Consider the following 17,329-nt stretch of genomic DNA (forward strand, 5'->3'; position numbering starts at 1 on the left):
TCACTTTCAAAAGGACCAGTATGTTTGGGGCACTAATGAATAGTTACTGTGGGTTCCATTCGTAGGTTTTGCCTTATAAATAGGAGGCCAGAGCCTAGCAGACCAACCACCCCTCCCGTGGATGCCCTCTTTCATTCAAGGCTTGACCATCCATTGGCCTTGTGTATGCGCTGAAGAATTTGGATTCCATCTTCTGACCTTGTTGTCTCTCTTCAACAGTCCTGCCACATGCCCTTGAAACCCTTCCTGGCGAAGTGCTCCGAGGCTGCATTCCATGAAATGTAGCACTTTACCGAACCCTTGCAATAAATAAACAAGTTAATACATTTGAGGTTGGGTTGCTCCCATAATTATATAGCAAGCACTGATTGTATGATCATGGGCAGTGCTAGGTGCATATACATCACTGAGCAGCAAACCTCTTGTTTCATAGGGAGTACTAGGTGACGAGCATATCCCTGAGCTGCACCCACCTCTTTCTGAAAGGAGTAGTAGACCCCAAACATATCAGTGAGATGCGCCCACCTATTTTCTTAGGGCACAAAAGATACCACTGAACTGCACCCATCTCTTTTCATAGGAAGTCCTAAAGGTGAAGCAAATCAACGTGCTGCACCCAACTCTCTCCATAGGGAGTATTAGGTGCCAAATCTATCCCTGAGCTGCACCCACTTCTTTCATAGGCAGTGCTAGGTGGCAAATGTATCCCTGAGCTCCACCCACTTCTTTCATAGGCAATGCTAGCTGCCAAATGTATCCCTGAGCTGCACCCACTTCTTTCATAGGCAGTGGTAGGTGCCAAATCTATCCCTGAGCTGCACCCACTTCTTTCATAGGCAGTGGTAGGTGCCAAATCTATCCCTGAGCTGCACCCACTTCTTTCATAGGCAGTGCTAGCTGCCAAATGTATCCCTGAGCTGCACCCACTTCTTTCATAGGCAGTGCTAGGTGCCAAATGTATCCCTGAGCTGCACCCACTTCTTTCATAGGCAGTGCTAGCTGCCAAATGTATCCCTGAGCTGCACCCACTTCTTTCATAGGCAGTGGTAGGTGCCAAATCTATCCCTGAGCTGCACCCACTTCTTTCATAGGCAGTGGTAGGTGCCAAATCTATCCCTGGCCTGCACCCACCCCTTTCTATAGTGAAAGGCCACTACTTACCATTGGGAGTACTAGGCGCCAAAGATACCAATGATCTGCGCCCACCTCTTTCCCTAGGGAGTATTAGGCGCCAGACATACCACTGAGCTGCACTCACATCTTTTCATAGGGAGTTCTAGGAGCCAAACACATCACCGAGCTGCACCCATTTATTTCCACAGGTACTACTAGGTGATAAACTCCCTCCCCCCTCCCCTGCACCCACCTTTGATGCAGCTCAGCGACATGTCTGCGGAAAGTAAAGCGAATGCATACGTGACGGAGACTGGAGTGAGCAGCGAGCCAGGCCCCTCTGCCCCAGCGAGTTTGATCTCACAGGACTCGCCGGGAGCCGGCGGGCGACCGCCCTTACGTTGCCCAGGGGTCTGGCTGGAAGTGAACCGGCTTTAATGTCCGGGGCAGATGGGCCGCGCACAAAGGACCCCTCGCCTCCCCCAAGCTGGTCCTCCAACATGCCTGATTACATCGCCACACAGGAGTCAGGAATGATACGCCGGCTCAGGGGCGATTCAATTAGTGCAGCGGCCATGAAGGAAGCGGCACAAAGAGATGGGGTAGTTAGAAAGCCATTCCCTTCTGATCATTATGGCATCTCGCACGTGGAGGCACAAAATTATAGGCTCGTGCGTCTTTGCTTAATATCCCCCGGGGCCGCATTTGTCGAAGCATTGAAGTCAGCTGTCAGGATTGACAAAACCATGCGGCGTTGACGAATTTACAGAGTTTCTTCTTCTAAACACGCCCCTCCCCCGAACCTGTGCAGTCCCGCGGGTCTGCAGGAAGAGTCACCCTTTTCATTATTGCCTCCACTTATGTCTGTTTGTGCTTCATCCTTTCTTCTTTCAACTTATTTCCTTGCGCTCACTCTATCATACATGTTCAGCTTCTTCCATTTCCCCTTTCCTCCTCTTCTTGTTCTCTCTCTTTCTCTGTTTCTTTGTTATTGTTATGTTATATTATGTTATGTTGATTTATACCGCGCACCGCACTCAGTGGCAGTCTCCCGACGCGACGCCCTCGTGGCTCTGCAAGAGAAGAGGGCGGAGTGTGTTAGTGAGGATACGATGATCAGAAGCAGGAGAAACTGGCGTCTGTGTGTGTTGTCTTGCGTGTGGGGTGTTGGTTGAGAGGCCCACACGTACGGGTAGGACTCAGTGCTCGGGTGTGTGCTAGTGTTTTATGTTGGGTGTGTGGGTCGTATGCGGTTAGGATGGAAGTACGGTCAAGCTCATTGGTTAGTTGTATCATAAGGGGTCCAGTGTCGCAGATTGCCGTGAAATAGCTTATTCCATTCACACATTTGCTGCAGGCGTCTATGTGCAGGCTGGTGGTCCGTAGCAGAGGCAGCTTTTGGTGCAGGGGGTAAGAAATAGGGTGCCAGCAGGAGGCTGGGGTGCGCACTGGGAACCAGGGCAGAGCCAGGGGGCGCCTGTCCTCCGCTTTGCCCCTACTTGTGGCTGGAATTTCAAGGAGGGCCCTGGTTTGCAGGGAGATGGGATCTTGCACTTTCTTCATCTCAAGGACAATGAAATGTGTGCCATTCGGTAGTACTTATTGTTTACCGTCTCTTGCAGCCCAAGACGATGGAAGAAAGCACTACATCAAAAAACATTGTTACCTTTTTTCTTTTAAATATTTTTCTTTTTTTTTTACTTTCTTGTTCCTCGCTGCTTTTCTCTTCATTTACGGTCCTTCATTCATGTCACACCTTTCAATTTCATATTGTTTGCCTTTCTATATTTCTCCAACACGTTCTTTATTTGATGTGATTTGCACGAAGTGGAAGCGAGCTGATTAACAGACGCCTGCAGTTCCACCCATCCGGTAAGCCTTTGCGATAGTAGAGAACAGGAGAGGGTGATAGCTTTTAACAAAGGACACTCGCTGTAACCCCAACACTTACCAAACGGATACCCACGAGGGACCACATATAGAGACACCTCATCCATTACCATTTTTCCATTTTCTGAAGTTCCTGCCGTATGCCAGTAATTCGTACCCGATATTACGTCGGGACACGATATGTTGGTGAAACTGGATTTAGAACAGGAGTCTAACTCTTTACAAAGAATGCACGATGCTTGGTGAACCCTTACAATGGACCATTTCAGGACAAGCTCCCGCCAGAAATTAATAAGGATGGTATGAAGAAAATCAAACCTCAACATTGAGGACCCGGCTGGAAGAAATTAACCCTGCGGCTACGACGTGGCTACTGACGGTGCTGTGTATGCCCAAACGACCAAAATCACTAAGATTCATCAGCTGGAAGGGGAAAACTCCTTATGTAGCCTCTGCTACACCTCTTCAGGATTGAAGATTTGAATGCCTTAATCTTGATACAACATTTGACGCTGTTATACGATTAAGTGACTTTGACATGGTACTATACTTGTCTTTTGTATGAACACCAATATTGCTTTCGCCCCTGATGAATTTCCGTGGAATGAAACCCAGATACGATTAGGAAGGAAACATGTTGGGCTTTTTAACCCTTTGGTTTTATGTATGTTTTGTGAATGAACATGAATAATTGGGAATGGGAATGGTATGAATGTGTTAAAAGTGGATGAGTGGAGAAATTAATATGCCCAGTGTGAATCTGCACAGCACAAGCCACTTTAAAAGATCAAGCTATGGAATGAGCTTACTCTGAATTGAAGGTGTTTTGTACACTAGTACTCAGAATTCAGTATGGGTACTGAGATAATGAGTAACAGATGAGACTTTTAGCACTTTGGATTTGTACCATTGTATTGCTCTATTAATTGTGAATTAAAAATTAAAATATGTATTTTTTCATTTGTTGAAATGATGTTGTTGTCAACAATGCTCTGAAATATGAGTATTACATGAAGTGTCTTCCCCACATACAAAAAACAGCCTGGACTCACAAGTTTATTGTTGTTTAATAGTTAAAGGGTCATTCATTCCCCTTTCATTGAGGGTTCGCTTGCGATTCCTTGTTAACTACCCTCTACCTCCAAGCGTAGTGTTGTGATTTGCACAAACGCCACATACAAAAACAGTTTGCTTCCTGGTGCTAAGACAAGTAGAACACATTACAAAAGATAGAAGGTAAACAATGCAGGGAAGAATGGGTAATGGATGGGGAAAAGGGGGAAAGACATTTACATTCAATTGCAGTTGTTTGACCGAGTTTTGGGGAATTGGTAAGTGCTTGCCGCGTGGCCCTTTGCCATGATCTTCCATGGCTCAGATTGGCATTGCTGGGATGTGCCTATCAGGTAAGCAAGCCGCTGCTCCACAAAGGTCTTCACGCCGCGCTTTTGTTTCATGCCCCTTTTCAATGTATGTAAATTGTATTGTTCCTTGAACTCTACTAGGGTCAGTTTCCTTGGATTAGGCTTCTTGGGAAGTGAGCAGTCCAGAACCAGTTTTCATTTTCTTTGTTTAGGTTGTGTGTAGTTATTTTTTAAACCTTGAGATCTCTTGATGGTTGGTATTGCGGGGAGTTCCTTTGAGAGGTTGGGGTTCCATATTCTAATCGTTTTTGTGGGTGATGAAGTGTTTTTTTGGTTGGACCCTTCGTTCAACTGGGAGCCAATGGAAGGAATTCCTGGCTGCCATTGTCAGATTGAGCCGTCGAGGCGGATGAGGCCCTGGGGGCCGGTTACTGAAGCCCACGCCTGGCCCAGTTTGGTTTAATGTAGCTTATGTTATTTTAAGTAACATAAGTTCAATTGATTTCCACCATGCTCAGAGTGCCTGCTGCAGGCAGCCCCTGAGCCAACTGCCGTGACACCATGGCCCAGCAGTGTTACTATTTTACAAAACATTGGGTGCGGCCGGGCTGGGCGGGGCCGGGGCTGCCTCAGCCTGGCCCGCTAGCAGTGAATTGTAGGTAACATTCATCCCGGGCTGGCGGGGCCTGTGCACATTTGCAAGTTGCATATTGCTTCTTCCCTCCCTCCAGGCAGACTCCAAGTGCACTCTGTGCATTAACGTTCTGGGCTGTGGGCTGGAGGTGGAGGGTGGACTGGGCGGGCCAATCCTGAGGTTGCAACACGGTGGCACAAATCACACGCCTTTGGCACAGAAGAATCCAGCCCGCAGCTGAGCAGAAACCGAGCTGAGTCGGGGGCCAGCCTGCACCAGACCGAGGGCAAGCACAGCGGTAGGAGAAAGCACGGATACCTGTGGGCAGAGGAGGCCAGTCCACTGGCGAGGAGGATCACAGGTCAGCCTGGGACTGGGTCAGATGATGGGGGACCCCAAGGTACTGATCCGGAAGCAAGGAATCCAGCCAACAGCAGGGGAGCTGAACCGCAGCTGGGAAGAGCAACACCCGGGATATCCTGGGACGCCAGTCACACACAGGACCTGTGAATATTGTCCTGGTACACCCAGTGGCTTGGGGTGCACACAAGGACTGCCGGACAGACCAGCAGGGTGCCGCAGTTGCCCCAAGCGTGGAGTCAGCATAGTTAGGACGGGGTTTGGCGGTCCTCATCCGATGATCGGTCTTTGAGCTGTTAGAACCTGTCTGAGGCTGGCTTACATGCGGTGTCCTCAGCTCTGGGCCACCATCTGCACCAACAGCCATAGGCCGCTGAAGGCCACCTCGCTCCCTCAAGAGCCTGGAGCCTGACGGCGAGGTGGACGATGACCCCAAGGTCACAATGTAGGCCGAAGATCTCTGTGACCAATTCCGCAAGCTGGGCACCGAGATGGTCATCACCAAGTCCTGGACCCCTTCAAAATACGGGTGAGAGGCCTGAACAAGAAGGACAAGTACATCCTGCTGATGGACATGATGGCGGCCGACTACGGCCACTACAGGTTCCACAACTCGTGCTGGATGGCGGCCAGCAAGGCTGACCCTGAGATGCCGAAGCACATTTACATCCACCTGGACAGCACAGCCATGGGCGAGCAGTGGATGGCCAAGCCCGTGGCCTTCCACAAGCTGAAGCTCACCAACAACATCTCTTACAAACACAGCTTCGTAAGTACCCCCAATCAGGTGGCATTCCGTGCTCTCAAGAGTTGGGATGTTTTCAGGAATGTGACTGCCATACGTACAAGTGAGAGGCTTTTGCTGATAGCGCTGCGTCAATATATGGCGTGGCTCATGGAATTATTATATCACGCATTCGCAAGACTTCCTTATAACCCAAGTACTTGCCTTTCCAGTGTAATATGATTAATACAGTGCGCGCCGTCATTATTCCAAACGTGCCCATGATCACTGTTATCCTCATTGGCACATAATGTGCACTTGCTGGTGGTAGTGACAGAATTGTTTGATGGTCTGCGCATTAAAATAATATGCATCGTGTGTCCTGTTCCTCATTCAGTGGGGCAACAGCTGACGCCACTGCGCTAGCACCCAAACCTGGCCCATATCGGGCGCCTTACTGCTGGTGGGAGGCAGAAGCAGCCGATGGTTTAATTTCACTGGATGGTCTCTACCACCATCCCAAACGGTGTCATTATGTGCAGGTGGCACCTTCAAAAACACGCTTCCGTGGCCATGTTGGGGCCAGGGTCGGACCAGGGAATACAATGGTCTCGGGAACAAATTACAAAGTGTCTCTAAGTTGCAAAGGGCAATTTATCCAGGTGTGCGTTTTTGGGATAGCATTTTCTCTAAAAAGTCGTGAATTGACGCGATTCACGGATGATGGTTTGAGGACCACTTTTTTTGAGGTGAAGGGTGGGCCACTTTTTTTTTTTTGGTGTCCGGGCCTATTTCTTGTCCCAGTCCGACCCTGCCAGCTGCTGATGTGTGATCATGGTTCTTAAGTCCAAATATGTGTCTTGCTGCCCTGTCTTGTGTCTGATGAGGTAGCACTTTACAGGCTATGCCAATAGTTGAGTTACTGCACATCACTGCATGTTTTATTTCATTTTAATGGTTTATCCCTCTCTACGCAGGGCAAGACTTTTAGGATGTGACGTTGAAAGCGAGCACTTTTTGTCAATGTGTTGATTTGTTGTTTGAATGTGAGCAGTGAGTCAAATATAAACCACACATTGTCGACGTGGTGGTTTTCGTTCTGACCAGTTGAATGGCTCATGGATTTCTGGGTTAATCCCTAAGTTATGGAGGTTACTAATTACCATTGATCCTGCGTTGAACCCATTTTACCCATCCAGCCCTTTCATTTGTCTCTTTCTATCCACTCCTTTCTTTTAGTGTCCTTAGTTACTTACTTTGAATTCTTGAGGGTAGTGAGAGAAGACGTTGCCATTTTACACACAGCATAAGTCTGCTTCAAACACGCTCAGCTTTGAGGTCATCCCCTCTTGTACACTTAGCACACCCCAGATACCTGGTGTTACTGCTAACCAGCTCAATACCAATACGTGTATTCATCTCATGAAGACGTCCGGGTCTCAGACCAAAACGTCAACCCTCATAATGTTCTCAGATCTCTGCAACAAGTGCATTAACCCACTGAGAAGTAGTAGAATATACGGTGCTCCTAGCGACTGTGTCAAAGGATGGAAAAAGAGTCTTTTGAAAAGTAGACATGTTTCCCTTTCTGTTGAGGCCACTCTTAAGCAACTTCCCAGGTGAGCCCCTTTCATCTCAGCAGGGCACATAGCCCCACTGTGGGCAGTCTGTGGTCCAAGTCACAAACTAGTTTTTTTTTTCTGTAAGCAACCACATGACGCCTCATCCAATGACGCTCTAGCAGAGATTCTTGTGAGAGAGTTCACAGGTTTATTTATTTAATTTAATGTATTTATTTAATTGGTTTTCTATAACTAATACCTGAGTTCAGTTTCTAAGTGTGATCGAGGATTCGAACCTCTGTTGATCTGCGTTATCTTGCCTCCAAGGCCCGCACATTGCCCCTGTGCTAAGGGTTACTGTAAGTCTGTCATCCAGGTCATTATGATATTGTGTGCTGACTGGTGCAAATGTGGGACAATAGGTATCAGAATACAAAGAACAACGGCCTTCAGGAACCACTCTCACTAGAATTGGAACAACATAAGGCCTCTGTCGTAAATGGCTTAGTGCCACTTTTTAGCGGTGGGGAACAATCCATGAATACATGGGACTTGCTTCTGGAACGGTCTAGTGGCGCAGCTGCGTACACTCACACTTGGTGAGGCCAGGGTCGCTAATTACCGGACCTACCCATTGAATTCGTCGACACCAACAACTCAGCAAACAGTTGATTTGCCGAATTGCTATGGGTTCCTTTTTGATGTCAGGCGGGTGGAAGAGTGTGGGAGCAGGAAACAGAGAAACATGGACTGGATCACGCAGGAGCATGGCGGGGAGAGCTTTACGAGTAAGCTGGAAAGGACTTCTTCGGAACACTGGATCAAATGGAGGTATGGGCGAAACACGTAGAAGCGAGAAAATTGACGGGGAAGAGAGCAGTGATCGGTGGTGGATTGAGGTGGTGCAGCGGGCTACGGATGGTAGCATGGGGACTGAAACACCCATTCCATGTAAGCAGAGTGGAGGGGTGGGAGGGTCAACGGGGTGGGGGTAGTGAAGGGCATCTGTAGAGGAAGGGATGCATGGGGGGCAGATACCCGCATTAAGCCAGAAATATCAGGGAAAAAAGGTGCAGGGAAGGAGCCGAATCTGCAAATCGAGGTCGGGGGATGGGATTTGGCCAAGGGGTATTGGCGGGAAAGGAATTCAAAGAGCAGTGGTTCAGGCCAAACATGTTGACCATCACATTTGAGGGTTTCACATAGCCCGTAGAATTCCAGGAAGACCTTGAAAGCCACCTTATCTGTGAAATGCCTTCCTCCTCGCTGACTCGCCCCTCGTTGCTTCCATGACCATCTGGGTCCCTCAAAAAGTTCAGTTCACATCTCAGGAACACTCCAGTACTGTAGGACACCCAGATCAGTCGTCTGGATAACAGGGTTCATTGTGCGGAAGAGGGAACCACGTTCTTTTATGATGCTGACCACATCACGGCACAGGCCCGGGGCGCCAGGCCAGTGTCAAGGAGCTGGAATAAGACAACAGATTCGGTTTGCCTCATAAACAAGCTTGTTGAAGAAATTATTCAAGTACAATGAATCCTTGCCGATAAAGCAGCTTTGGCATCAAGTACTTGTAGCTGCCCCAGTTCCCCGTTCTGCAACTGTTGATAAAGCCTTGTATGTTTCGACAACATCTCCCATCAGCCCTAGCCAAGATAGTCAATGGTGAGGAGCCATGGGAGTCATAGTCCAAAACTTCTGGGGAACCACAGATTGCAGACCGCTGCTTTGGTAGCACATTTTAGGGATCAATCCTGCCCACATGCTGTGGCTTCACAGCAAAATACTTGTTCTTGGTCACAACGGCTCTAGGGCCCTCTTCATGCATCGAAAGAGCTGGAATGTGGCACGGAAGGTAGGCACCTCTTCATATGCGTTACTTTCATTCAGGAGTGCTTGATTTTAGGAGTATTCTGGGATGCAGACGGACGAAAGACAGTGCTGTACTTCTAGCAAGCACAGCAACCTGCATATACAGAAGGAATCATTGGGGGCTGGGGTTGCAGCTGGGCCTTGCTACATTTTTCACATTTTTCATGCAGCTGTTAATGGAGTTTTTGATACACGGTGAACCCATGAGGACGGCTCACATCACATATCAGGAGTGCATACCCTCAAGAGTGGACAAAGACGTTGCAGCAGAGTGGACAAAGCATGGTGGACACTGAAGTGCACCGGCACCTCTTACACTTTCTGTGTAATAACTTGACCTTCCCATGATGTGCTGCCATGCCCCTTATAGCGCTTCGAGATCCCTTAAGGTGCTTGCCTGTTCCACCGAGGGCGACGTTACCTGCAACCATTTACTATCCAAGATGCTGAAACCAGCAATTCTGCCATCCCTGGAAGCGCCTCCGTTTCCTGCCCATGTTTTCATGCGAATCAGTCATCGGTTTAGTGAAGGTGACGGAAATTGTGTGATTTGCACACGATCCCACAGATTGCTGCAGCGTAGCCTTAATCGGAATCTTCCAACCAATTACCTGCCTAGAAAAAGAATCCATCCTGGACGAGGTAACCAATGTATTCATTTTGTAGGTTTATCAGGCACAAAACTACCAATTGACTCAGGTGCAGACACTTGGCGGCCAGGCTGCCTCAGCAAGGAGCTGTGCAAGTGCATGTGTCAGCAATCGGATGACAATGTATCCATTGCCTTGCTGGGTGCAGGGCTGGATCTAGCGGCAGCAGCGGCCTGGGCGAATTGGAGCCCCCCCCTCCCAGCGCGCCCCAGGGGAAGGGCAGTGGGCAGGAGCACCACATTGATTTTCTAACTCCCTGCTCCTGCGCCTGGCAGGGTGTTAATCACTGGAATAGGGCGCTCATTCTAATGCATGAGCGCCCTATTCCAATGAAAACCGCCTCGCTCTTGTGTCGGAGCGGGGAGGTAATCATCTGAATACGGTGCTGATGCAAAGCGTCAGCAGCCTATTGTTATTAAATGCGCCCACTGCCGCAGGCTGGCGTGGCAGGGGGCTAATGGCGCTAGCGTGGGCATGGCACCCCCGGCGGTCGCCTGGCCCGCCCGGCCCTGAGGCCAGTCCTGGCTGGGTGTTACACAGTCTGATGTAATGTAACATTATAGGGCCGGTCCCGTGGCACATACCCAATCTCCTTCAAAAGCTGGATAGCGCTGGAAGGAACATGTTTTCTTGTTGGCGCTAAGGAAGGGGGCTACTTCTTTTGTTTTTGAGTGCACAATGGCACTTTCCCTTAAATTAAGCTGGGTCTTATCTGAACAGGTCCTTATGTATGTGGGAGAGAACTTTGAATTGAGTGCAGATCTCTGTAAACATGGTTTCTGGACCAAAGGCACATTGCCAGGTTTTAGTAGTGTGCAGAAACTCACCATATATTGTCACACACTTGGAAAGCGTTCATAAATGTATCATAAGAGTCGTTATTTATAGAACGCACTTTCACCCCAGGGGTTATTTTAGCGCTGTAGAACAATTGAAAATATCGATTGTTACTCAACTCAGTTGTACTCATGGTATGGAGCTCATGTGCCTAAAGGGGTGGGGCAGGAACCTACGACCATGAGTTCAAGCACAGACTCCTGCACATGATGCATGATTCCACAGAGACACAGACCCAGAGCGGGAAAGGCAACGTGTTTGCCAAGGTCTAGGCTACTATTTATTTGCATGCAAGCGTTTCTTCCCAAGCAGAGAGTGAGCAGTTGACTCTATGTCACTGGATCACCCCATTTTCGCTTAATAAACAAATGCCTTCTGGGAGTTGTAGTCCTAGTAGGTCTTAAGCACCTGATACAAATGATTTGTAAAAGCAACGCTGAGAACTTTCAAGGGTAATCATGGAGCTATCTGGTAAACCTACTCATACGGCTGGTCTCTGTTGCCCGCTTTGCTGGCGAAGCACAGTCGGCGATACTTGCGCGGCCCACACTTTACGAAAAGTCCAGCGTGGCGTGAGCTGCCTGATACTCCTGTGTGGGTTCACAGTGCAGTATTGCAGAAGTAATTGTCCCTTTGTTTCTGCTGTTTCCAGGGTGTTGCCTTAGAGAAGAGTTTTCAAGCCCAGCAGTCAGCGCGGAGGCGATCTTCTAATCACTGTGCGGCTCCGCGGGGGCGCGCTCAGCTCATTAGCTTAACTGTGCTCATTGTTTCGCCTCCCCCTGCTTAAATGGTTACAATGTGTCTGGTTTCCTAGTCGAGTTCTCGAGTAGGAGTGAATCTTGGGGGGTGGGAAGTGGGTCGTGTGCAGGTTTAAGGGTTGGTCACACACAACAATAAATGGAGGTGGGCACAATCGGCTGGGATCACACGCAATTATGCTGCTCTTTAATGAAATAGTATAACTTATTATGTTAATGAATGTGGGCTTTTTTACACGTATTCAGCTACACCCCTACAACAGTTTCAAATGATAGCCCCAAACCTGTCAACAGCCACACACAGTTATTCTAATGTTGGTCCAACTGACAGAACAGAACCCACCCTTCCTTCCTTCCTTCCTTCCTTCCTTCCTTCCTTCCTTCCTTCCTTCCTTCCTTCCTTCCTTCCTTCCTTCCTTCCTTCCTTCCTTCCTTCCTTCCTTCCTTCCTTCCTTCCTTCCTTCCTTCCTTCCTTCCTTCCTTCCCTCCCTCCCTCCCTCCCTCCCTCCCTCCCTTCTTTCCTTCCTTCCTTCCTTCCTTCCTTCCTTCCTTCCTTCCTTCCTTCCTTCCTTCCTTCCTTCCTTCCTTCCTTCCTTCCTTCCTTCCTTCCTTCCTTCCTTCCTTCCTTCCTTCCTTCCTTCCTTCCTTCCCTTTCCTTCCTTCCTTCCTTCCTTCCTTCCTTCCTTCCTTCCTTCCTTCCTTCCTTCCTTCCCTTTCCTTCCTTCCTCACTCCAAAAATTACGCAGAGGATCAGGAGCCAGAGAATTCCAATACAATAACAGTAGACAAAGTGAGAGGCAAAAACCACCTTTATTAATATGCAAAGTATAGCAGGGACAGCATGCAAGCAAAAGGTTGGTGCTTTCAGATCTTCCATACAAAACAACATATTTTAAGGTGAGCAAATGTCATGAATGACATCACATTACAGGCTTAGTTAAGAAGAACCTACAGGGTGAAGGGATTGGTTAAGGGAATTGACTATATACACATATGAGTTAACCTTTTAATTGGACAATCACAATCTGATGGCTCCTCCTGACACCACCTCTAAATTGTTAATACTAAATACACATCATCTGCACAATACACCAATGGTTCGCATCATACATGCTGGGCGGCCTAGCATAAGAAGTTCTGATTGGGCGGCATTCTACGGACCAACCTTGGACATCTGACATGTCGTCAAGAGATGACCCAGACAGGAGTTGGGGAGAGAGGTCACGGACTGCTTTTTTTCGAATTAAAAAGATACCATCCCTTTTTCCTAGTCCATGAGCCAGGGCAATTCCTCTGTAGTTGGCCTTGTATGGCACCTTGTGTCTGGCCTTGTGACTGGGGATATGTGTGAGGAGTACAGCAGTTGTCCCATCTGTGTTCATTGCTAATGAATAGACAGTGTTCATCAATTATGGGTCATGTGTGATGAGACCACGTTTGGAATTATTTCACCATGCATTTATTGGGATTTTTAGCAAATATTAGTGCAAGTGTATTGTTTTCTCGACCACTGGGGACTTTCTTGATTCATTCCCCATGAGACTTTGGGCTTATAATTATTCTGCACCTGGCTCACAATAGTTGGTTGTTCTTCTCCTTAACGTTCATGAGAAGGGGAGTACTCTTCATGTGTTCTGGGAATTATCTTGTGCCTTTTCTACAGCGTTCGGACCTTCACTAATTTCTCAGTAACCTTAACTTGGTCTGTATAGCTACCGTTTGAGCTCTGCATGAATCTTTATTTGTGTATTTCAGTATTTTAAGTTCTTTTGAAGCATTGAGGCCTTTCATTTACTTAGAAGTGCACATTGGCTTCCATTTTGGAAAAGATGGCTGCCCATTAGTGTTTCATTTCTATGTTAGTGAGCTATATATACGGATGTCGTTCATGTTGCATTCAGTTTATATATGGATTATATTTGTATTCTTTATGTCTTATGGATGCAGTGTTAATATTCATTGTGTATAAATGCATATTTCACCTAGTGTATCCCTTCTTCGTGTTGTATGCACGTTTGCTTCATGTCTAATGCATGCACATGTGCTGTTTCATTGTGAGTTTGTTTATTCTCGCCATCTTTAGTTTAGATTGTATGCATATCCGGCTGTACCTGTCTGGGATATGGGTGGTATGGCTGCCTTAGTGAGTAACGTTTCTCACCTGTGTGATATTGAGTTGGGGGAGGGGCAATAGCTGTGGATGACGTATTCATCTGCCTCAAACCCCTTCCTTCGTTCCTTCCCTCCAAATGTTTCCAGCCATATTCATATATATTAATCTATTTTATGTCATGATTTTAATTGTTTTCTTTTTTTTCATTCTTTTTATAATATTTTCTCCTATATTGTTCTTGTATCTCTTTCTATCTCCCTCTGTCTCACTTTGCCGTTTTCCCTTTTTCTTATTTTCTTAGTTTCTTTAATTGTGTTTGGTTTATAATTAGTTATTTTTCATTCTCTCTTTTAGAGTCCTTGGCCAAATACCAGAGCAAACTAAGAACTGCAGGTCTGCGGCTGATTTTTTTGTTTTTTGCATTTGATGTTGGTGGCAGAGTAGACACTGACCTTCTGTTAGAAAGGAAGAAGGTTTGTGTAGAGAATTTGCACCATGCTTCACTGTCGCCACACCAGCAGGATTCTTCTGTGCATTTGCCTACTCCCTACTTCATCCATTTAATACCAGTATCATTGATCTCCCACTCTTGGGTGATATAGGATGACATTGTGAAACTTCTAGCTTTGCTATTGCTGCTTGTAAATTGTGAATCATAACTAGCCCCAAAACTGGCCCTATGCAACTTATTGCTTTTTATTGTTGCTTTCCTTAGGGCCTGTATGAAAAAACAGAGGAAGACAATATCTGTATCATTCCCGAGAACTGACAGAATTTGCATTGGAAGGAGTGGAAAAATAGCCCTACACATGTCACCAAAGAAGACACAATGCATGAATGAAAGAATAGAGACTTTTAAACAAGGTGCTGTGACTTTACTTTGGCAGTATTTGTCAAGCTTGCCATGCTTGCATTGTGTTGTTGGTTCATCATGTTCCCCATGCAACACTGTGTCCAGGTGACCTATAGAGAAGAGATGAACTGTCTGCTGGACAATGCCTCCATTTTTGGAAGGGATGTCTTCAATGGTTTATACCTCTGCATAAGCATCTTTTTTTGTCTGGCCATTAACATGGCCACACATCACTTGTTTTCGATCTTGGCATTATTTATGAACTCCCTTTAAAGGCTTGCATTGAAGCCTCGCTTCATGACTGCATCCCATGGATGCTCCCTCTCCCTCTTATTATTGGAGTGTTGACTCCGAGTATCAACAGAGATTAACAGAAACAGCTGATCGTTTCCTATTCAAGTAAAGATTTGTACTTGAAGGGTCCACCACAGGCCCTGTGGCCTCAGTAACCAACTGCAGCTTTATTTGCAATGTTTGTTGGACAAGAACAATATCAGTGTAGCATCAGTACATTGTCATTGTGGACATTGTCATTGTTTGATCTTGACAGACACCATCCTTAAGGAACACAAGAGTGTTGAAACATTTTGTGAACTGCTACATTTTCTGGGTGCAACCCATGGTCCAGGAGCCGCCTCCTCCTGAGACCATTGGCAGATCCCTTCTACTCAATATGAGTATGTTGCAAAGGCTGTTACTTCTCGGGTACAGAGTATGTGGGTACCATTTGTACCACAGTTGCCGTTCTCCAGCTTCCTAAGTGTGCTGCCGTACAGTGATGATAGTCCTCATGGAAGCAACTGAAGTGGACACCTTGATGACAATATGGTTCTTCTTTTCCTGGGTCATCTGGCTGAGGCTTGTTAGTAGTCAACTCTCTGGTTCCTGTGCTGACCCTGACGTATGTTATTGATGACACAGTTGTTCTGGCTCTGGCTATTGCCATGGGCCCCATGGCATGTTTGCATCTCATAAAATCAGAGGCTGAGGAGTTGATTCACTCAGATCATAGTCTCATAGAACTACTACAAACATGGGGTTCAGACCCCGTCAAGACTGCAAACTGGATGAAGAAGAATCTGCCACCAGGCAGAACATTTTTCTGTGGTTATTGTCTGCTCTGTCATAACTATGACCTTGCCATGAGATTGGGTATCACTCAGAAGAGGGAGTGTTTCTTTGGAAGGGGTGGGGTTAGTATGTGTGTAAGCATTCGAAACCCAAAGGTGCCCTGTTCTGCACGTGAGCAATTGACATACCACTGGATTGACCCCTTCTGGAATCTTAAGTGTACGTACCTGGATAACCAAGACCAATTTATGTTCTGTCTTCTGGCCATGTCTTCAAGGTATCTCCCACTGCAGGGCCATCTGACCTCCTGCCTTGACTCCATAGATATTGCCATCCTTGAGGCAGTGTCTGTGGTTCTGGAGGCCTGTTACCTCTTTGGTGGCATCCTTGATTTAGGAAGAAGGGCTACTTTACAACCTTCGGGTGTGCAATAGCTATTCAACATTTTGATGGCTAATATACCTCTATTCAGCTCTGGTTGCTATCATCAGAGCCTCTCACAACCCTTGAGAAGGCAACATCAGTTGTGCCTTTAGGACTACACCCCCCATTGAACTCGGCTGGCACAGTCACAGCATGACATCATGCAACATCGCTATCGGGGCTCCAGATAAAGAGAGTACCTACTGATTGTACTGACAAAAAACAGGAGAGTAACATTACTCTCATCAGCCCACACAGAGAGACTATTAACGGCTACCCTGCTCCCTGCTTAGAGACGTGTTAGTCTCGGGAGGATAGCTCAGCGGCAACGTGCTCTGCTTGGAAGCAAGACGACACAGAGAAATACAGGTTCGATCCCCCGGTCCGCGTTTAGCGCGTTATAAATAACATATCATATTAATACGCTCCGACCAGTGGCATCGGTGGCACCTCAGCTCAAAGAGCACGCCCACCAGTGTTGCTGCTTGCTCTGAAGAGGGCTTTTAAACCAACACAAGCCTCCTTTCTTGTGATGTTGAGGATGGGATAGAGGCCCTGCGGACCAGTAGTTGGGGTGCAAAAGGGAAAGATAAAGATCCTTTTAGGAGGTGCAGGAAGCTGGTTTGCACCCCCAAAAGTGACCCATAAATATTTGCGTGAAGCTCAACGTTTGGTTCTGGGTCCCACGAAAATGTGCAGAAAGCTTTTGGGGACGTTCAGCGAGCTTTATGTATGTGCAGACCACTGCTCTCAGCTGCAAGGAATTCGTTAGCTGGTCTCCCCAAGATTGCAGGTGTGGTCTTTTCCTGATTCCCCAAACCTCAAGTGATTGGACACAACAATGCCAGGCTCTGCTCACAGGCCTTTTGGGCATTGTGGGCTCGAGCAGTCAGACAGAATGTGATGTCCCACCGGGCGTATAGGAGGTCACGCTGGTCCTGAAGGCGGAGTCAGCTGACTGAACCTCAGGAACCAATAGGCTGCCTGGAAAGGGCGTAGTCAAGGAAATGGGAAGAGCCATCCTAGCAGACTTCACAGAGCCTGTGGGTGAGACTCCCTGCCAGGTGACTTAGTTTCACTCCTGCCATGCGGCATACAAGGC

Source organism: Ambystoma mexicanum, chromosome 9 (assembly GCF_040938575.1).
Source record: "Ambystoma mexicanum isolate Mex_15411 chromosome 9, UKY_AmexF1_1, whole genome shotgun sequence".
NCBI classification, from domain to species: Eukaryota; Metazoa; Chordata; class Amphibia; order Caudata; family Ambystomatidae; genus Ambystoma; species Ambystoma mexicanum.